The sequence below is a fragment of the Macaca thibetana genome, chromosome 9, assembly GCF_024542745.1.
Source record: "Macaca thibetana thibetana isolate TM-01 chromosome 9, ASM2454274v1, whole genome shotgun sequence".
Taxonomy (NCBI): domain Eukaryota; kingdom Metazoa; phylum Chordata; class Mammalia; order Primates; family Cercopithecidae; genus Macaca; species Macaca thibetana.
This window is the reverse complement of record NC_065586.1, coordinates 105,458,012-105,480,522: the sequence shown is the minus strand read 5'-3', so window position 1 is coordinate 105,480,522 and position 22,511 is coordinate 105,458,012.

Here is a 22,511-nt window from a genome sequence, read left to right as displayed (position 1 = left end):
GCTCTATCACTTATTAAATGGTTGTATTGAACAAAGTATTATTATAGCTTCATCTAACTTTAGATATCTGTAAAATGGGAGTGATAACTCTACCTTCTTTAAGACTAATGTTCTGATAAAATAAGTTAATGTATCTAAAACACTTAGAAAAGTATCTGGGCTGTATTAAGTCCTCTGTGAAGACTAGCTAATAAATTACAGTGTTTAATTATATATTTATATAGATTTAAAAGAACATATATATATTTTTTTCCATAGCAAAATTGTTTGGAAATCCTAGGTAGATATCCCAAATTATTATTAATTTTATTTTACATTTTACTGTCTTTAAATCTATGTAAGAGTGATGTGTGTGAAAATAATAAAAGGGTAGGGGGATGAGAATGAGAGAAAAACCAAGAGAAGAACGTAAAATGTTATCTGGTCATTAAAAAAAAGCAAAACAAAACTGGCCAGTCGCAGTGGCTCATGCCTGTAATCCCAGCACTTTGGGAGGCAGAGAAGGGTGGATCACGAGGTCTTACATCTATGTAAGAGTGATGTGCGTGAAAATAATAAAAGGGTGGGGGGATGAGAATGAGAGAAAAATCAAGAGGAGAAGGTAAAACGTTATCTGGTCATTTAAAAAAAAAAATCCAGAGAGATACCTTTTTTGCCTATAGACAGATGGAGGGACAGGAACAGGCAATTGTGATTGCATTGGACTTTAGATTTAGTTCAGGCAGTGTCAATTTTCTGTCTCTCTCACTGGAATGGCAGTTTTATAAGAACAGTGATCTATTCTGTTTGGCTCTCAGCTTCATCCCTAGCATTTGGTGCAGTTCATAGGACAGAGTAAGCATCCACATTTTATGTGTGAATAATGAGCAAAACTAATTACCAAATGCTTTTAGCATAAATTTGTTCTTTCAGGCTCTTTGTCCTCTGTTGGCACTAAGCTTCCTCCAGGAACTAGATAAGGAAACAGTCTCTGCACAGGCCAGTGAAAAGCCAACACTGGGTGGGTACTGTTAGAATCTTCTGCTCATCTTAGGTACAACACAGTGCAAAGAATGGTGCCAGCCAGTTTCACCCCCTTCCAACTCTTCTCTGCAGAAATTTAGCCTCCAGGATGACCTAACCTAATAATTTACCAGGCACAGGTAAATGATTTTAATTGATTTTTAATGTCAGGTAGCTTCCAACTATAACGTTAAAAGATGTTTGCCTTTATTCAAGTGGAGAGAAGAGTTTGACCTTGGATGAATACATAATGGTGATATGAGAGACGGATATTAGGTATAGCTTAAAATAACTGTATTTATGAAAAAGAATAATGCCATGCTCACTTCAAGGACTAACCTGACTTTTAATGAGAAGCATTCTGGGTAGGTGGAGGTTATATTTCTATTTTGATCATGAAAGAAAATACACCTATGTCTTAACACATTCACTGAGACAACAGTCAATATTCAAACACCATGAGCCAAACAAGTGTGATGAGAACCAGGTGTTGTGTCATCAGAATCGAGGAGCATAGTAGGCAAGCTTGTGTGCATCTCATGGCTCTTGCATCTCTGAGTTGTTTACACTCATGAAGTTTGTGCCATTGCCTACTCACACCTGATTCAATCTGACTTTAAAGAGTGAAAGCCAATGTTCACACAAACTACTCAGCCCAGAATAATGACAAAGTATATTTTCCAGGTCTTAACTCCAAACCAACAAAATCTGAGCTTCTGAATCATTAAAAGCTTTTAACCACATCACACAGCTAATGAGTTTCTATCTCTACTATTTGTATTTAGGGAGAGGAGGAGAGAGAGAGAGAGAGTGTGTGTGTGTGTGTGTGTGTGTGTATAGAAAAGGAAATAGCAAATTTCTATTTCATTTACTTAATATGGGTACAATATACTGACAGAGGGTATACATTGAAGGGATGTATTTGATAAACATTATTTTTTTCCTACACAAAATGACTTAATTTTCAAAACATTTATTGCAATTTGCAAAAACCCCTATTAGCCCCTTCCTGCTAGCTTTTAGAAACAGGATCTTAAGGTCAGTAGAGACAGAAAGTAGGAATTTGAAAATCAACACTCATGTTTAATTACCACCGGAGAAGCATATATAGACAGTTGTAGGGAGAGATTCTCTTTTTTTCAGCGTTCAATTTAACATCCATTTTATAGGTGATAGAGCTCACTTCCACTGGAGAGGGAGAAGGGAAGTTGATTCTCTCAGGGAATGGGATAGAAAAACCAAGTAACTTTCTCCTTTCCTTCAGCATGTGGTTTCTCCAATTTAAATCAAATTGTTTTACAAGTACACAGATGTTATTTGACTTGAAGCTTTAAATTTGTATTATTCGTACCTATCTGATTTTCCCAATTATTTTCTATGCTATAGAAATGATTTACACATTAATGAATGTTATTAAAACTAGTTTCAGCTTTCAATAAGTTTGTTGAAGCCATATTCTCCTAAATTTAAGTAGGTGTGGTTCATAGCAGTTTTTGGAATTTTTATTAGCTAAACTGCACTGAGACTGGGTAGGTGTTTCCTCAGAAGAAAATCAGGAGTCTCTGACCAGATACTGAGAAGCTGTGGTGGTTTGGGACCATCTCAAAGTAGTCAGGTTGTCACCACATTTTCCGGAATTTCCATCCTTGAGCCCTTCAGGGTTAAGTTTGACCCCCAAGACAAATTTTGTGAAATTCAGGAGGTGGAAGTGAAGCAATAGCCAAAATACTCTGAAAGTTGTCGTTGGCTAGAGGCAGATTCTAGCTTATACTCTTAGTATCTTTATAGAACAGATATGGAAACAGAAGCACAGAAAACCTAAGCAACTTATCTGAGGACACACAATTAGCAAATGGCAGAAACAGGATATGATGCCCAGGATTCTAGCTATGGATCTAGTGCTCCTAACCATAACTTTGCTATAGGGCAGTCCAGGGTAATAGTTGAAATATAAGAGCAAAACCAGGATGATGTGAGTAGGAGAACAAGAAAATGTTCAATTTGACTTTGACTTAAAGTCAACTGATGTACATGAAGGAAAAGATATTAGCAATTTGAGATTGGGGTCCTCATAATGAGCTGCAAGAGCTAAGAAGTTGGACTGTACTTGGCAGGCATTGGAAACCTTAGAAGTCATTGAGCCAGGATTTAGGTTGGGCTGTCACAGAAACTGCTGACATATAGATTTAAGTACAAATAGTCTGCTTTTTAGGCTGCCACAAAAGCATCATTAGGGTTGGTGGTAGGAGTGGGGAGTAAAATAGGGAAAAAGAAGAAACCAATGGTGATAATATTTAGTAGAATATAATGATGGGGATAGTGAGAATGCTATATTCCTGCATAGATCCAAATAAAGCAGAGATTCTTAACTTTTTGAGTTTCAGATCTAAAGCCAGTTTTACTTGACCTCCATTACTGGTGAGTGAAACCAGAGGAGAATGGGGTCCAGCAAGGTGGTCAGGCCAAACCTGGTATCCAGAGGGTTTGGATGGCATTTCAGGTGACATGAGTGAGGTTGGGAGGGCAGACGGGATGGGGACGTATAAGTGGGAGGGAAAGGGCATTGGGAGTCTGGGAGCTGTCAGGCCTGTCGCTGCTTGGGCTTCCAAAGACAGAATGCTGGCACCAATACAGAGTTTCAAGAATGAGAAGGAACTTCAGAGCTGAGAGACCTGCAGAAACTGCCAGGTTACCAAGGAGCACATGCTTGGAACTGAGCTGTGTGGTAAATACCCAGACAAGAAGGCAGAGTTCTCAGCACTGGATCTGAGGTTTATGTTAAATCAGGCCTGAAGGGCAGGTGCCAAAATCATGTTGTCTGCCATTTGAGCTGTGGAGCTTCAGCCTTTTAAATTCCCTCTGTGGGAGTCAGAATTGGTCCAGGAGCCTGGCTGAATCTGCAGTAAAAGTCCAGTCATGTAGCTGTAGCTGAGGGCTGGAGGACTTACTGGGACCCAACAGGTTCTTACAGATAAGTGGAGGGGAGGTTCTCAATGGGTCACATTATAGGGAGCGTTCGGAGCATGTAAACATTACTTGATCTCCTGCATGCAATATGATCACTCACTGTGAGAAGAGTCTAATCAAACTAGATGTTATGGATTTTTATTTATTGGTAAGAGTGCTTTAAAAAAGAGAAAAAATGATGAGCTGAATAAGATATCTACATCTTTAATAGTATGACTTTCCTCAGAATCTTGGGAGGGAAAATAAGCTCTTTGTATGTAAGTTTTTATTTTTATTTTTCCAAACAGTAAATTAAAGTAAAACACGAAAGAAATATGATTGAACTGCCTGTGCTGTCATCTAGAAAAAAAGAAGATGTAAATGATGAAACCTTATTAATTATTGCACCACCTTTGCCTGGGTCATCTGTGTGAACAGAATGCTCAAGGACAAACCCTAGCAATGGAAGACTGTGTGTGCAAATATTGGCAAACATAGAAAGTGGAAAGAGAGAGGAGGGAGTACTTGCTGGGGAAAAACGTTGATCCCTCTATAATCCTTAGCAATGTCTTTGACTTTTTCCTCCTTCTCTCTCTGTCTTTTTTTGGTAACACAATGCTTTTTATGTGTCATTCAGAGCTGCTCCAAATTGAACAGCAAGGCCATCTTCAAAAGAAGTGGAAGTAAACCACTTATTAAAATGGTTTTCCTTGCTATGGGAAATACATTAGATTAAAACTAATGGAAATCAAAAGTGTTGGCAAAAATCAAATGGTTTATCTGCCCAAAGGTAGGGGCCTGGGGGAATAACTAATGGCTAGACAAGCTTGGCAAATGATGATGTTGATCTATATTTGTTGTCATGGATAGATATGTAACCTCTATTGGTAACCGAAAAAAATACATTACAGAAGAGTATTACGGAAACTTCCATTTCGAGAAAGTTGGAATAGATGTACCTTCCCTTATTCTTCCTATTAAGTACAAATAAAACCCTGATTGTTATATGTACAACAAACGTAAGAAGATTCTTAACGGTGGAAAGAAAAAGGCTGACTCGCTAGGCATCTTGGGACCCAAAGAACAGGACAGTGTGGGTTTCCTGAATTGTCTTTTTGCCTCATATATCCCAGACTTAGAGCTAAAGAAGCTAGCAACCCAGAGACACCAGTCGGTATGGACAAAAAAAAATTCCCTGATAAAATTCTGTTCTTTCCAATTTAAGGACTATGAAAGGGACAGCTTAGCAAGACAGAAAACTTTTAGACAATGACTGTTCTACTTCGACCAAGCATTGTAGAGTAAAGTGTGGCCTCATCTACATCTATACTAGCAAAGACCAAATGAGGAGCCTACTCTCAGCAGGCTGTAAGAGGTATTTCAAATCCCTGCTAGGGTGGCTTCAGAGAAGGCTGAATAGAGATCCTAGATTTTCATCCAGCTGTAAGAAAATGAACCCCTTGTCCCATGTGGAAACCACATGAGAAATCTGGACTTACACATTTACCTGAGAGTAAGAAGGTACCTTCCCTCTCCACACAGGGTTGGAGACCTACTGGAGAGGCAGGAGTTTCACCAGTGTCCTGCGGTAGTGAGGCTAATGACCTGTCCTGTCCCACCCCCTCCAACTGTAGTGCTGGTGGAGGCTACTTAGGAGTAGTAACACGGCACTCCTACCCATTCCAGTGAGAGTGGTATCAGCAGAAACTTAGTGTGAGCCAAATCTCGCACCACTATCCAGGTAATGAGGAATCCCCTTGGGTATAAACAGAAGCCAAATAAGCGTCTTGGATTTCTGTACCCAACTGGCTGTCATGAGGCAGCACCAATTCCCTTTAACTGCCAAAGTAGTGCCAGAGAAACCTAATTAAAAGTGAAGGTTGAAATTAGATCTAGGGTCTCATGATTTGGTATCCAAATTGTCCAGGTTTCAATGGAAAATCACTTGTAATATGAAGAACCAAAAAGCTGTCAACTTGAATGAAAAAAAAAATCAATATGACTCCAAGATAACAGAAATGTTAGAATGATGTGGTAAAGATTTTAAAGCTTTCATAATAAAAATGTTTTATTGAGCAAATTGTGAACATGCTTGACACAAATAAAAATGTAGAAAGTCTCAGCAAAGCAATAGAAAGTCTAGGCAAAGCAATAGAAGATAATAAAAAAAACTAAACAGTAGAATGGAGAAGATGGAGGAAAGAATCAGTGAACTGGAAGACAAAACAACAGAAATGATTAAATGTGAACAACATTGAAGAGATAAAATAGGCTGGAGATAAATGCACAGAGTCTTGGGCCCTGTAGGATCACAACAAAAGATCTAACATGTCACTGGAGTCCTAGAAAGTGAATAGAAAACAGCAGGTTTAAAAAAGTACTTGAAAAAATAATGGCTGGAAACTTCTAAATTTGGCAAGAGACACAAACATTCAGATTCAAGAAGCTAAGCAAACCCCAAACACAACAAATCCAAATAAATTGCACCAAGACACATTATTGTAAATTTTCTGAAAACCAAAGATAAAGAAAAAAAGACTTAAAGCAATGAAAGAGAAGGAACACTTTACATATAGTGGGGAAAAACTTGAATTACAGGAGGTGTTTTACCAGAAAGGGAGTAGCGCAAAATTTTGTAAGTGCTGAAGTAAAACTGCCCGGTGAAAATATTTTTCAGGATAAAGGGGAAATCAAGACACATAAGCCAAAGGACAAGGAAAATAATTTATCACTAGAAAACCTACAATGAAAGATGGCTAAGAAAGTTATCTAACCAGAAAGAAAAGAATAAAAATACAGAAAATATATTTTCTTTCTCCTTTTGAGTTTTCTGAATTATGTTCGGTGGTTGAAGCAAAACTTATAATACTATCTGATGTTATTAAAATGTATATAGAGGTAATATTTAAGAGAATTCTATTATAAATGGAAGAAGGGGAAAGGATTATACAAGGAGGTGCAGTTTTATACTTTAAAAGAAGTGTTAAGGTGTCAACATCTGTAGACTATGTCATTATACATATATAACATATATATTGAGATATCACATCGTATATATGTGATGTGATACATATATATGTATCCGTATGGATTTTTATTTATTGGTAAGGGTGCTTTAAAAAAGAGAAAAAATGATGAGCTGAATGAGATATCTACATCTTTAATAGTATGACTTTCTCTCCTCAGAATCTTGGGAGGGAAAATAAGCTCTTTGTATGTAAGTTTTTATTTATATTTTTCCAAACAATAAAATAAAGTAAAACACAAAAGAAATTCTATTGAACTGCCTGTGCTGTCATCTAGAAAAAAAGAAGATGTAAATGATAAAGCCTTATTAATTATTGCACCACCTTTGCCTGGGTCATCTATGTGAAAAGAATGCTTAAGGACAAACCCTAGCAATAAAGAACTGTGTGTGAAATTGGGGCAAACATAGAAAGTGGAAAGAGAGAGGAGGGAGTACTTGTTGGGGAAAAATATTGATCCCTCTATAATCCTTAGCAACATCTTTGACATCTTATCAAATCATATATATGTGATGTGATATCTGAATATATAATGTAATATCTGAAGCACACACTATAAAAGCTATACAAAGAGGTACACTAAAAACATTATAGATAAGTCAAAATGGAGTTCTAAAAAACGTTCAAGTACCCTACAAGAAGGCAGAAAAAAACCCCAGAAAAACAGAATAAACAGAACAACACTAACAAATATAAAATGACTAACTTAAACCTTAACATGTCAATTATTGCATTAAATGTGAATTGTTTAAATGTACCAATTAAAAAATAGAAATTGGCAGAATGGGTTAAAAATTTAACCCAACTATATGTTGCCTATAAGAAATTCACTTTAAAGGTAATATTATAGCTGGTATGAAAGGAAATGATAAAAAAGAGATATTATGCAAACAGTAATCAAAAGAGAGCAGGAATGGTTACATTATCAGATAAAAATATTTCACCAAAGTGGATATAAGATGATAAAAGATGTTCAACATAATTAGTCCTTAAGAAAACACACGTTCAAACTGTAAATGAGATACTACTGCACACCCTTCAGAATGGTTTAAAAAAATAGTGACAGCAAATAATGGAGAGGATATAAAGAAATTGGATCATTCACACGTTGCTGGTAGGAACTTAAAAACGGTACAACCACTCTGGAAAACAGTTTCTTACACAATTACCATATGACCCTGGATTTGTACTTCTGGGCATTTATACTGGAGAAATGAAAACTTATGTTCACACAAAAACCTGTACCTAAATGTTCATAATGGTTTTATTCATTATGGCCCCCAAACTGTAAATTACTGAGCTATCCTTCAATAGGTGACTGGATAAAACTGCTGTGGTACATCCATACAGGGGATTATTACTCTGCAATGAAAAGAAATAAACATTAAAGAAAATGTCAATACATGCAACAACTTGGATGAATTATTGCCAAATTATGCTGAGTGAAAAATGCTAATCTCAAAGCTGAAAGATTCCACTTATAGAATATTATTATAGAAATGGAGAATAGATTAAAGATTTCCAGAGGTAAAGGGGAGTGGGAAGGAAGCAGGAGGAAGTCCATGTTGCTATGAAAAGAATCGTTGTGGTGATGGAAATGTTGTGTATCTTCATTGTATCAATGTGAATATCCTGGTTGTGGTACTGGACTATAGTTTTGCCAGATGTTACTATTGGAGGCACATGAATAAAGGACCAATGGTACTGTGTCACTCTGTATTACTTTGTACAACTGCATGAAAATCTACAATGATGTCACGATAAAAAACTTAAAGTAAAATGGCTATATAATACCTTAAAAACAAAACTAATAAAAAATAGTATGATATCATTTTGTTTTGAAAAGAAATCTGGAATTATACAGAAGAGAGTATTAGCAGGAATTATTTTTGGGTGGAGAGAGTGCAGATATTTTATTTTCTTTTTGCCTATTTTACATTCTATTTTCTACGTTTTTACAGTGACGGTAAATTACTTGTATACATCTAAAAAGTTAAATTTTGTCAGTAAAGATATTTAAATAAAAAATCATAGTCCCTGCCTGCTCTCAAATATTTTTATACATATTTTTGCCTCATAAGCTAGGAAGTTAAGAAAACAAAATAAAGAAAGAAGAAAAAGAAAACTGAAACCTCCAGAGCAAGGAAGACATACAATTAAATATTTGAAAAACATAAATGAAATTATTGTGGCTTTTCCCTGTAGTGACATATGCTATGTCACTTTTGGATTATTTTAACATGTTTTGGTGAAAAATAAATTGATATAATTATGTTTAAATGGTGAAACCAATGTCTGTGGGTTACTCAGCCTTCACCTCTACGTAATATTAGCAGGGAGAACTAATCTTGTGATACAAGCTACATGAAATGATTCCTCCTCCCTTACTCACACACATCTAGGAACTTCCACTTGGACCATAGATTAGATAATTTTTTTCCTTGTTATAGAATGTCTTACTTCCATCATTGCTTGTAGGACCCTAATAAAGAGAAAGTCTTATTAATATTGACATGATGGAAGAAAAATGTTAACAAGTAGAAATAGTTCATTATAGTCAGTTGATTTGAATATGTTGGGAGAGCCACAGTATGTTAAGTGTTGGCAAAATTGTATTACAAGGCCAATCAATTTCTATATGGAGTTCTGTTAGTGAGTCATTAGAAGTAGTGCTGACTGTCCTTGAATACCATGGTTCTACAAGAAAATAAAGAAATGGATGATGGGAGGCAGGTGGGTCATTTAATTTATTTCTCAATTAAAGCTGACACTTTGAGTAGAGAAATCTGCATGCAATCTACTTTTTATGGTTTGTTCTAATACATATCTCATTAGGGCAGCAGTCTTATAACAATAGGAAAATGGTAATCACACTCACCTGCAACCTGTATGCCCCAAATGAACCCGATAAGAAGATGTATTCATCCAAATAAGCTGAAGATCAGGCCTTGTGGGGTGGGGAATGTAGGGTGCATGAAGTGGTCACAACAGAGAACAACATATTGCCTTTTGTTCATGGGTTAACAATGGTGGCAAAGGTTCTTGTTTGTTTGTTTCTTCCCTGAATCCTTCTAATAATAAAGCTATTCAGAAACGTGTGGTTGTTTCCCAGCAACACGTGTGTATGGCAAACTACCATCTAGGTTGCAGATGGGTAGTAAGGTGTATTGTCCCTGACTTTAGACACTCTCTGCAACTCACAGTGCTCTAGAGGCTGAGGGGGAGATTCTAGCGAACCTCTGGTGTTGTAATTACAGATTTAAAAGCTTCTGTCTTTATAGTAGAGAAGAATGGTCTTTATTCTCAAGTGGACAGCTACGCTGTTACATGTCAGCATCCTTATTAGTGAAGACAGCGATGGATACAGATCCAATCAATTAAGGAATCAATCAGCATGTGTTTATTAGACACCTACTATTTTCCCTAGCTTTGAGTTTGAAACTCTACTTCTGTTTCTCACATTGATGGAAATTCATGGAGGTATCAGTACTATGTGGCAAACACACTAGACCTTATTTGAACATTAAATTCAATCTTGAATCACAAAGAGCTGCTCTGCCCATTGTTAATTGCCTAGGCTATGATATCTTTCACTCTCTTTACTGGGGATCTCTTTTATTCAATAATTGTTGCTTGAAAAGGCCAGAGAAGGCTGGGCGTGGTGGCTCACGCCTGTAATCCCAGCACTTTGGGAGGCCAAGGCAAGCAGATCACGAGGTCAGGAGTTCAAGACCAGCCTGACCAACATGGTGAACCCTGTCTCTACTAAAAATACAAAAATTAACTGGGCGTGGTGGTGGGCACCTGTAATGCCAGCTACTCAGGAGGTTGAGGCAAGGAGAATCATTTGAACTTGGGAGGTGGAGGTTGCAGTGAGCCAAGATCGTGCCACTGCACTCCAGTCTTGGCAACAGAGCAAGATTCTGTCTCAAAAAAAAAAAAAAAAAAAAAAAAAAAAAAAGGCCAGCGAGGTCTGAAGTTTATAACTACCACATGCGAACTGATTGCACCACTGAAGCCACTGAAGCCTGAATTTTAGTCACCATTAAGAACTTGGACTCTGGAATCAGCTATATGACATTGGCAGAGAGTCCAGAAAGCAGAGGATGCTCTTTCCAAACAGAATAGAAAAGAAAGAAATGTCATTGGCCACATCTAATAGGATATGAATTTAACATTTGCTCTTGTATTTTGTTTTGAAAGTGTTTCAAAGAAGAAATCAAGAAAAAGATTCGGTTTAATCAAATGATCAGTTTTTGGGGGCTGGATTTAAAATTGCTTTGCAGCCGGGCATGGTGGCTCATGCCTGAAATCCCAGCACTTTGGGAGGCCGAGGTGGGCAGATCACCTGAGATCAGGAGTTTGAGACCAGCCTGGCCAAAATAGTGAAACCCTGCTTCTACTAAAAATACAAAAATTAGCTGGGTGTTGTGGTGGGTGCCTGTAATCCCAGCTACTCGGGAAGCTGAGGCAAGGGAATCGCTTGAACCTGGGAGGTGGGGGTTTCAGTGAGCCGAGATCGAGCCACTGCACTCCAGCCTGGGTGACAGAGTGAGACTCTGTTTCATGAAATGATAATAATAATAATAATAATTATTATTATTATTATTTAAAAATTGCTTTGCTTGCAAGTGAGTATGTGTGAGGGGAATGCTGTTCAAAAGGTTCAACTTATGCATTGGCTCATTTTCCATGTGACTTGTCTTTGTGAAAACTACCATTTATTGAACATTTAATGCATTTTCCCCTTTCAGACCCATGGGAAGAGAAACATTAGCTTGAGTATATGAATAAGAAGGGAGAATTAAGCCATTTATTTAAGGATGCTTAGCTAAAAAGTGAATAATTGGAAATTGAACTCGGATCTGTCTGACTTCAAAATTTGTGTCAGGTTTAGCTATTTGAGTGGCCCAATCATTGGATTTCCGTGGTTTGAATATCACTTTCCCCTTATTTGTGTCTGCTCCAGGAAATCTCTGCTTTGTGCTACTCCCACTGTGCGTGGCCTGTTTTCACACTTCCCTACTGTCTCTCAGTGTTTGAAAAAAGCAGCCAATTATAGCAGGGTGTGGCCATTTACTACAAATGGTACTGGTGGCTCTTTGAATAGATGAGAGTTGCTGACATTGATTTATGTGACTCTGAAGTTGTGATTCATCTGTGGCTAATGACACAGAGAAGACCAGGTCCCTGCTGCTGTGTGACCAGGCAATAGCACAACTGGGGACGTGCTGTGCCTCCACTGTGGTGAGTCCTTCCTTCAATCAGGGAGAAGGAAATGTGGAAAATCCAGTTTGGAATTATCGCAGGGATTGTGAGACAGCTGCTGACCTTCTCTCAGCAGTGCTGGTGTAAAAACTTGGGAACATGTTATTATTCTAATAACGGGCACTAGGATTCCATTTAGGGAGAGATATACTTATGTGGAAAATCAAGTGTTTGATGCAGTGGGTGGGACCCAAGGACTTCGGAAAAAAGGCACAAGTGCCTCTGCAGGGACATGGAGAGAATTCAGCGGCTCTAGGAGGGAGAAGGCTAACAGGAGAAGAAATGGGGGAGATGAGCTGGAGAGTGGATTTGGGGCTGGGTCCTGAATGATGAGATTGCAAAAAAGTTCTTTGGAAAGGAGAAATTGGCCACTTCGTTGGCTCTGTGGTGTGTGAAGTGACACCCTCTCTGTGAAGTCACACATGTTTCATATGAGTTGGGAGGGCAGGTGGGAGGTTGATGAGAAATCAATGAAAGGACTGGATTTCAAGTCTAGGTCAATGTGGAGAATAATAGAGACCCTGAATGAGGAATCTGGAGCCCAAAAGGCAGGGGAGGCCACAAGAACAGCGACTGCCTGATTATTCTTAGAAATACTGAGGAGGGCTGTGGACTCCCACAAGCCATGGAGTTACAAATGTTTGTGTGTCTCTGTGTGTGTGTGTGTGTGTGGTGTGTTGAGGAAAGCATGCTATGTCACAAACCATTTTGCTAAGATCTTGAAAGCTGAGGTTCCAGCTCACATCTTGTTTGCACTTTTTTTCTTCATACCCCCACAATTGAGTGGTTGAAGCCTAATAAGTCATAGGATTAAAAGTGTGGGCTTTCCAGAAAGAGACGACACGTTATGAAAAAGAGAAGGAAGGTTAGTTTGCTTACAAGGACCACCTAGGAAACTTAATCCCACCAATACCCACTTCTGGCTGTGTGCTGTGGTTTGGTTATTTGTCCCCTCAAATTTCATTTTGAAATGTAATCCCTAGTGTTGGAGGCAGGGCCTGGTGGGAGGTGACTGGGTCATGTGGGTGGATCTTTCATGGCTTAGTGCTATCCTAGTGAGTTCACGTAAGAGCTGGTTGTTTGTAAGTGTATGGCACCTTCCCCCAACTCTCTCTCTCTTGCTCCTGCTCCTGCCATATGAGACACCTGCTCTGCCTTCATCTTCTGCCATGATCGGAAGCTTCCTGAAGCCCCCCCAGAAGCCAAACAGATGCTAGCACCATGTTTCCAGTACAGCCTGCAGAACAGTGAGTGAATTAAACCTCTTTTCTTTTTTAACTCAGCTTCAGGTATTTCTTTATAGCAATGCAAGAATGGCCTGATACACTATGTCATGCACAGATGTTGTCTGTCTTTTGCCAAGTGATGTGCAGGGAGAACTGTCACTCACTCCTAGATTCTCAAAAGCATGGCCTGCACATGCTCTGGGCTCTGAGCTTACCGTGGAGATGAGTTGGTTAGTCCACCCCTGCCTTGATTCTTGCTCAGAATAGGCACACTGCTCCCCCAGAACAGATGTCAAAGCAGGACTGGTGAGAGGTGGCTTTCAGGACAGTAACGGGTTGCAAGGTTTCCTTTGAATATGCCCAGTAAGTGAAAAAAGGCTAGGAGTAGGTAATCCAGGATTGTTCCAGAGGGAAATAAGTTCCTTCTACCTTCCCATACTATCCATCCTGGCATATATCTGCAAATTTCAGTTTACAGGGCCATTGTTTCTTTAGCTTCAGGGGAGACTTCCAAGAGAAAGAAGGCAACAAGGACGTGGAGTATGACAAGATTAGGAAAGTGAAATTTTCACAGAAATCCTCAGTACACCTCCCTTATTTCATTAGTCAACCCTGTGTCACATGGTGTTTTTGCAGCAAAAGATACTGGGAAATGTAGTTTTCATTTGGGTATCTATTATACAGTTTCTCTGAACGCAGGAATGAGGTGATTATATACAAGGTGTTGGGAAGTGAGAATTCGGGGGCTGGCAGAATTTTAGAAGCAGGAGTGTTCAGAGAATGGATAACCTTTTTCTTGGATGGCTGATCACTTGACACCATGCTTGTTGTCGGACTTTCAGCAGTGTGTTCACTGGAGTGAACTGTCACTAATCAATCAGTATGGATTTGAAACCGGGTCTGGGGATTACTATGGCCAGAGAATAACCAGTGTTTTCCTGTAGGATAGGAACCTTTTATTTATTCTGCCTGTAAAGAAAGTAGAGTCCTCTTAGTCGGGAAGATAGGAAAAATAGATATTAAGTTGACAACTGGCCATGTCTGCCACATCTGCTGTGCCTTCATGCTGATGATACCCTGCTTGAAAGAAAATCAAATCTATGAAACAAAAAGTGTGCATTCTTTCATACGCATTTACCTATTTATTTGCACTTACCTAGGTTTGCATTTACCAGTTTATTCACTTAATATGACTTGATTAAGAACTTATAATATTGGCACTGGCAATTCAAGGATAAGTCATATCTTGTCTGCAAGTCACTCATTCTCAGTGGAAAGAAACAGAAAATGAACATCTATAGCAATGAGATAGATGCTATAAGAGAGAAACAGAGGACACAGCAGGAGAGCATGAGAGAAAAGCTGTTACCTCTCCTAGAGGGGTCAGGGATGGCTTGTTAGAGAAGAGGATTGTGTGAGATAGCAGTTAGATGATGAATGTTGTGCAGATGACTTCATATGCTTTGTTAGTTAAAGAGTAGATGTGTCATTCATTGACGGTGCTACCTGGGAGTAAATAGATGCCAAACTGATAGGAGTGATGTGAGGATCGTGTGAGCTAAAATGTGACATAGAATAGGATTCAGTAAAAGTTGATTGAATGAATGCCTGCATACAGAGACTGTTTGCTTTACAGGTGAGGATATTGAGGCTCAGGAGGTGCAAAACTTGCCAGTGGCCCCACATCCAGTAAGTAACAGGCTGAAGCTTTAATCCCAAGGCCCACATGCTTTATTCATGCTTTGCCTCAAGCTTTGGGTTAAGAAAAAATTTCAATTAGAATTACACAGATTCTGTGGAGAAAAACACAAATCTACCTGAAAATTCATCAGCTAGATGGAATGCAGCATGTACCTCTCTTCACCTCCCATTGAAATGACTTAGCAGTGTAAGTTCTTATTTGCAATAGACATTGACTGAGCACCTACCACAAAGAAGGTACCATTCTCAGAAATGTGAAAGGCATACAAATAGGTTACACATGGTGCTCTCACTTGATACGCAAATTTTTATTCTTGCACATATTTTGTGTTCAAAATTCCAGAGGTAGAGACCTCTGGGGTTTTGGAGCAAGGCCCTACCATCTTCTGTAGATAACTACTCTCCTTTTGAGAGACAGCTCTTGGCCTGTTACTGGGCTTTGGTGGAAACTGAACGTTTGACTGTGGGTCATCAAGTCACCATGTGACCTGAACTGCCCGTCATGAACTGGGTGCTTTCTGACCCATCTAGCCATAAAGTGGGCCATGCTCAGCAATATTCCATCATCAAATGGAAGTAGTATATAAGTGATTGGGCTTGAGCAGGTCCTGAAGGCACAAGTAAGTTACATGAGGAAGTGGCTCAAATGTCCATGGTCTCCACTCCTTCCACCCTGCCTTCTCTTCTCCAGCCTGCACTGATGGCCTCATGGGAAGTCTCCTATGATTAGTTGACAGAGGAAGAAAAGACTAGGGCCTGGTTCACAGATGATTCTGCATGATATGCAGGTACCACCCGAAAGTGGACAGCTGCAGCACTACAGCTCCTTTCCAGGACATCCCTGAAGGACAGCAGTGGAGGGATGTCTTCCCAGTGGGCAGAACTTCTAGCAGTGCAGCTGGTTGTGCACTTTGCATGGAAGGAGAAATGACCAGATGTGTGATTATACACTGTTTCGTGGGCTGTAGCCAATGGTTTGGCTGGATGGTCAGGGACTTGGAAGAAGTATGATTGGAAAATAGGTGACAGAGAAATTTGGGGAAGACCTCTCTGAGTGATCAAAAACTGTGAAGATATTTGTATCCCATGTGAGTGCTCACCAACAGGAGACCAGCAGATGAGGATTTTGATAATCAAGTGGATAGGATGACTACTTCTGTGGACACCACTTAGCCTCATTCCTCCAGCCACCTTTGTCATTACCCAATGGCCCCATGAACAAAGTGGCCATGGTGGCAGGGATGGAGGTTATGCATGGGCTCAGCAACATGGACTTCCACTCACCAAGGCTGACCTGGCTATGGCCATATGGCACCATTCGTCAGGGTGATCAGCCAGCTACCTGGTGGCAGATTGATTACCTTGGACCTCTTCCATCAAGGAAAGGGCAGAGGTTTGTCCTTACTGGAATAGACACTTACTCCAGATATGGGCTTGCCTATCCTGTACACAATGCTTCTGCCAGGACTACCATCCATGGACTCACGGAATGCCTTATCCACCATCATGGTATTCTATGCAGCATTGCCTCTGACCAAGGCACTCACTTTACAGCTAAAGAAGTGCAGCAGTGGGCTCATGCTCATGGAATTCACTGGTCTTACCATGTTCACTGTCATCCTGAAGCAGCTGGATTGATAGAGCAGTGGAATGGCCTTTTGAAGTCACAATTACAATGCCAACTACGAGACAGTACTTTGCACGGCTGGGGCAAAGTTCTCCAGAAGGCCATGTATGCTCCGAACCAGTGTCCAATATATGCTTCTGTTTCTCCCATAGCCAGGATTCATGGGTCCAGGAATCAAGGGGTGGAAGTAGAATTGACACCACTCATCATCACCCCTAATGATCCACTAGCAAAATTTTTGCTTCCTGTTCCCGTGACATTCTGTTCTGCTGGCCTAGAGATCTTTGTTCCAGAGGGTGGAATGCTGCCACCAGGAGACAACAATGATTCCATTAAACTGGAAGTTAAGATTGCCTCCTGGATACTTTGGGCTCTCCTTCCTTTAAGTCAAAAGACTAAGAAGGGAGTTACAGTGTTGGCTGGGGTGATTGACCTGGACTATCAAGATGAAATCAGTCTACTACCCCATAAGGGTGGTAAGGAAGAGTATGCATGGAATACAGGAGATGCATTAGGGTGTCTCTTAGTATTACCAAGCCGTGTGATTAAGGTCAATGGGAAACTACAGCAGCCCAATTCAGGCTGGACTACAAATGGTCCAGACCCCTCAGGAATGAAGGTTTGGGTCACTCCCCCAGGAAAAAAAAAACACCCACAACCTGCTGAGGTGCTTGCTGAAGGCAAAGGGAATACAGAATGGGTAGTAGAAGAAGGTAGTCATTAATACCAGCTATGACCACGTGACCAGCTGCAGAAATGAGGACTGTAACTGTCATGAGTATCTCCTCCTCCTTTTGTTAAAAACATGTTTGTGCATGTATACACTTGTACTAAGAAAATATCTTCATTTTATTTCTTTTTCCTTTTTCATGTGGCATAAGATTTATTGACTTCATATCAGCAGTGAAGTATTGTTAACTTTATGTAATAGTGTTTTGGTTGAGGATTGGTGCATTTCTGGTTATAGGAAGGATACTTGCATTAGGCATAATTATGACCTTATTATTGTCTTTATTTGAAGATTATGTATGATCTCAGGAGATGTGTATGGGTTCAAGTTGACAAGGGGTGGACTTGTGATGGTTAATACTGAGTGTCAACTTGATTGGATTGAGGGATGCAAACTATTGATCCTGGGTGTGTCTGTGGGGTATTGCCAAAGGAGATTAACATTTGAGTCAGTGGACTGGGGGAGGCAGAACCACCCTTAATCTGGTGGGTACCATCTAATCAGCTGCCAACAAATATAAAGCAGGCAGAAAAATGTGAAAAGGCAAGACTGGCCTAGCCTCCCAGCCTACATCTTTCTCCCCATGCTGGATGCTTCCTGCCATCAAACATTGGACTCCAAGTTCTTCAGTTATGAGACTCGGACCGGCTCTTCTTGCTCCTCAGGCTTGCAGACAGCCTATTGTGGGAACTTGTGATCATGTAAGTTAATACTGTATATATAAATAAATATTATATACATATATATAAAGTTAATACTTAATAAACTCCCCTTTATATATATATATATATATATAAAAATATATACCATATTAGTTCTGTCCCTAATACAGCCTCTTTTTAGCAATTTGCATATGGAGAGGGTAAGTGCTATTGTAACTTCTGGCAACATAGATCGATTTGGCCTGTTCTTGAATTTCATATGATTGAAATCATACAGCATCTGCTATTTTATGGCTGGTTTCTTTCACTTGACTTTGGGTTTATGAGATTATTCCATGTAGTTATATGCAGTTGTGGTTCTTTTATTCTCATTGATGTACAACATTCTAATGCATACTTTTCAATTGCTTCTAGTTTGGGCAAATATGAATAATCTGAACATTCTCTGAGTATGCTCTGAGTATTTCCATTCATGTCTTTTGTGAACATATGTATACATTTCTATTGGGTATAAAGGTTAGCATGGAATTTATGGATGTTAGTGTACACATATGTTCAGCTTTGTACTTGCAAGTAGCTTTTCTAATATAGTTGTAAAAATTTATGTTCTTGTTTAAAGTTTTCATTGTTCCAATTACTTGCCAACTCTTATTTTCTGAGTTGTTTTTACAAATTTTAGATATTCTAATAGGTACATAGTAATATTTTACTGAGGTTGAAATTTTAATTTGCAATTCCCAGATGACTAACGATGTTTATTCACCATTTGGATATCTTATGAGTTTCTATCCAAGTCTTTTATTTTTTAAAAAATTATTTGGTTATAGGCTTATCTTATCGATTTGTAGGGTTTTTTACCTTTCACATATGCTACATATGATTACTTTGTTAGATATAAGTATTGCAAATAATATACTCTGCTACTTTGTGGTTTGCCTTTTCACTATATGATTTATTTTGATAAATAATACTTTTTAATTTTGAGGCTTTAAAAGCATACAGTTTTTCTTTTGTGTTAGTGCTTCTTTTATTTTTTTTATTTGTTTTTGTTTTTGTTTTTTGAGATGGAGTTTCACTCTTGTTGCCCAGGCTGGAGTGCAATGGTGTGATCTCAGCTTACTGCAACCTCCACCTCCGGGTTCAAGTGATTCTCCTGCCTCAGCCTCCCAAGTAGCTGAGATTACAAGTGCATGCCACCATACCCGGCTAATTTTGTATTTTTAGTAGACATGGGGTTTCACCATGTTGGTCAGGATGGTCTCGAACTCCTGACCTCAGGTCATCTGCCCACCTCAGCCTCCCAAAGTACTGGGATTATAGGTGTGAGCCAACGCACCCAGCCTTAGTGCTTCTCATATCCTATTTGAGTTATCTTTGCTTAATTAAAAGTCATCAGGTTATTATCATATGTTTTAAAAACTTTACTGTTTTATATTTCATATTTAAAATTGCAATCTGGTTGTAATTAATTTCTGTGTAAGCTGTGAGAAGGAGTAAAATTCATTATTTTCCAAATGGATGCCCAGCTCACCATTTATTGGCAAGACTGTCTTTTCCCTATGGCACTGCACTGTCACCTCCATCATAAATCAGGGGACAATATATGTATGAGTCAGTTTCTGCACTCCATTATGTTCTTTGGCCTATTTTTGTGCTTCTTTTGTGATATATTGGAAGTCCATATTAAAGCTGATGGAGATAGCTCTTGATTTAGTGTAAATAATTACTTTCTAATCATTAGATATGGCCACAAATGGGATAGGAAGATTTGAATAGTAGTGAGTTCCTTGTCTCTAGGAATATTCAATCAAGGATCACAAAAGTCATCAAAGAGAATAATTTTTTTGGTGGGCAGGAAAAGAGGACATACAGCTGTAAGATTGTCTCTGGAGCATCTAGCAGACAACATCTGCTTCCTGGAGTGGTGGACCCGGGGGTAAAAGGCAAACAGTCAAAATGTAATAGAAAGGGCCATAGATAAACCTTGTTAGTATTATTTAAGTAAAGGAACATTCTTTACCATGTTTGTCTGAACTGTCTCCACTTTTAGTCTGAATTGGCACCAGTAAGGATTCCAGCAGGATTTCCTCCCTGTAATGCCTTTTCCTGGGCAACCCCCAAAATTAAGCTGTCTGGTGACAAGTATCATCAAAACTGGCTGTTTTCTATCTTACAATATTTTCAAGTATGTTATATACCTTTCAAACCCTTAAGTAGAGCAATCAGCTGGAAAAGATAATTTGATCCAGTAGTAAACTAGGGCTCATTTATTTTGGGAGAGATTTCTATGATCATAAACTTTGTACCTCTCATTTTCCCATTAGAATTTTTGAAAGTACAGAAACTTGTATCTACTACTTCTTACTTTCAAGTTGTGCTTTCCAGAGAAAATGAATTTTTTAATTTCCTAGGCTATTTTGTTATTTATGTACCTATTTCTAAATTACATGTTTACAATGCCATTGTTTGACTATCTTGGTATATCAGGTTTAGACGTTATCTGTTAATTTCCTATGATAAATGAAGATTTTGCACTTTTTTCAATACTATTATCCCAATATTGCTGTATAAAAAATTTAGTTTAGTAGGGCCATTTAATGACTATGTACACATTGCTCACTCATAAAAAATTTAATTTGGGTTTTTAATATTTCAAAGAATGTTCAAATTCTTTGTGTTGCTTCAAATATGTTTACTCAAAAGTAGTTGTATGCTTTCAAAGTTTCCTTTATTCTCTTCTTTCTTTTGTGAAGGAAAAATATCTGGGATCTCTTCAAGCTGGGAACTGCTCAGGGCAAGCCTGCCTCCTATTCAAGTCATCCCTTCTGCTCACAGAGATAGATGCATATTCTGATTGCCTCCTTTGGAAAGAATTATCAGAAGCTCAAAAGAATGCAAGCATCGGTCTCTCACCTACCTGTAGCCTGAAAGCCCCCAGTGGGGGGTGCTTGCTTTGAGCTGTCTCCACCTTTCTGGATGGAACTAATGTACTTCTTACGTATTGATTGATGTCTTATGTCTCCCTAAAATGTGTAAAACCAAGCTGTGCCCCGACCACCTTGGGCACCTGTCATCAGGACTTCCTGAGGCTGTGTCATGCGTGCGTTCTCAACCTTGGCATAATAAACTTTCTAGATTAACTGAGACCTCTCTCAGATTTCTGAGATTCACACTTTGTTTTGGAACACCAAGCCTCAGCTAGGGTTTGTAATTATACATTATTGACATTTCCCTTTTCATGGAAGTGAAAGAAAATTAGCATTTGGCTGTAGTGTACCGAACAAACACATGTGGTCTTATCAGTTCCACATTTATAGTTTTGTTTCACTCCCTTAGCCTTTGGCATTGCTTCTGAGAGTTGCTTTTACCATTTTTGTTAGATAAATAGAGATGATGACTATATACTGACGATTTAGATTTTGGAGCAACACTAAATCTGGCTTCCATGCCTTGGAACAAAATCAGAGACTGGCTACCCCTGTAGAGACTGGCATCGCAATCCTCTTATAGAAGCTGGGCTAGGTTAGTAATACTTGAGGGTATCCTTATGGTTTTTTTTTTTTCAATTTAAAAAGCTACTTTTTCCACCAAGTTGTTCTCTCAGTTACTGTTTCTATTTTTTTCCTTCAAAATTATCATACTTTTTTCATTTTATGCCCTCACTGAGATCTATGAATCATAGCTGTTAGCAAAGGCCAAATAAGTCTTATATTGAAAAAAAGCATATCAATACTATCCAAGCCAGGAAGAAGGACATAACAGGGGCTAAAAGAATAGGACATTGCGCAGGGGCCAGTTGGAGTCATAGCATAAAGAAGAGACTGGTTTTGTTTTTAATTAGAGTGGAGAAATTTGCTGTGACTCCTGGAGCGTCACCATTTTTCCAGCAAGAGTTATTACACCTCTGCAAGGGCAAGCAGTTCAGTAGTGCTAAACACAAAGAGAGAAGGATTTAGCAGATTAGCATGCACAGAGCTCCTACAGCATTAGGTGCTGGGCACTTTGTACACATTAGAGCCAGTATGCAAACCCAGACCTTTTTATTCACCAAACTAGTTTCCTCTGCACTTAACCCTGTGGGTTTCAAAGTTCTCCTGATCTATAATAACGAAGAAAATATTACATATGCATAATACTGCAATGCTGTAGATAATTGGGTCCATGAGAGTTTCTCTTACACAGAACACTGTATTGATTTAGAAGAAACATTTTGGTAAGTTCGTTGGTATGTGGCCAAGTAACAAAAATGTTCATTAAATCGAGAAGCATGAAAAAATGAGAGACATATTTTATCCTATTTAAAAAGTTTAAACTAAAATGATT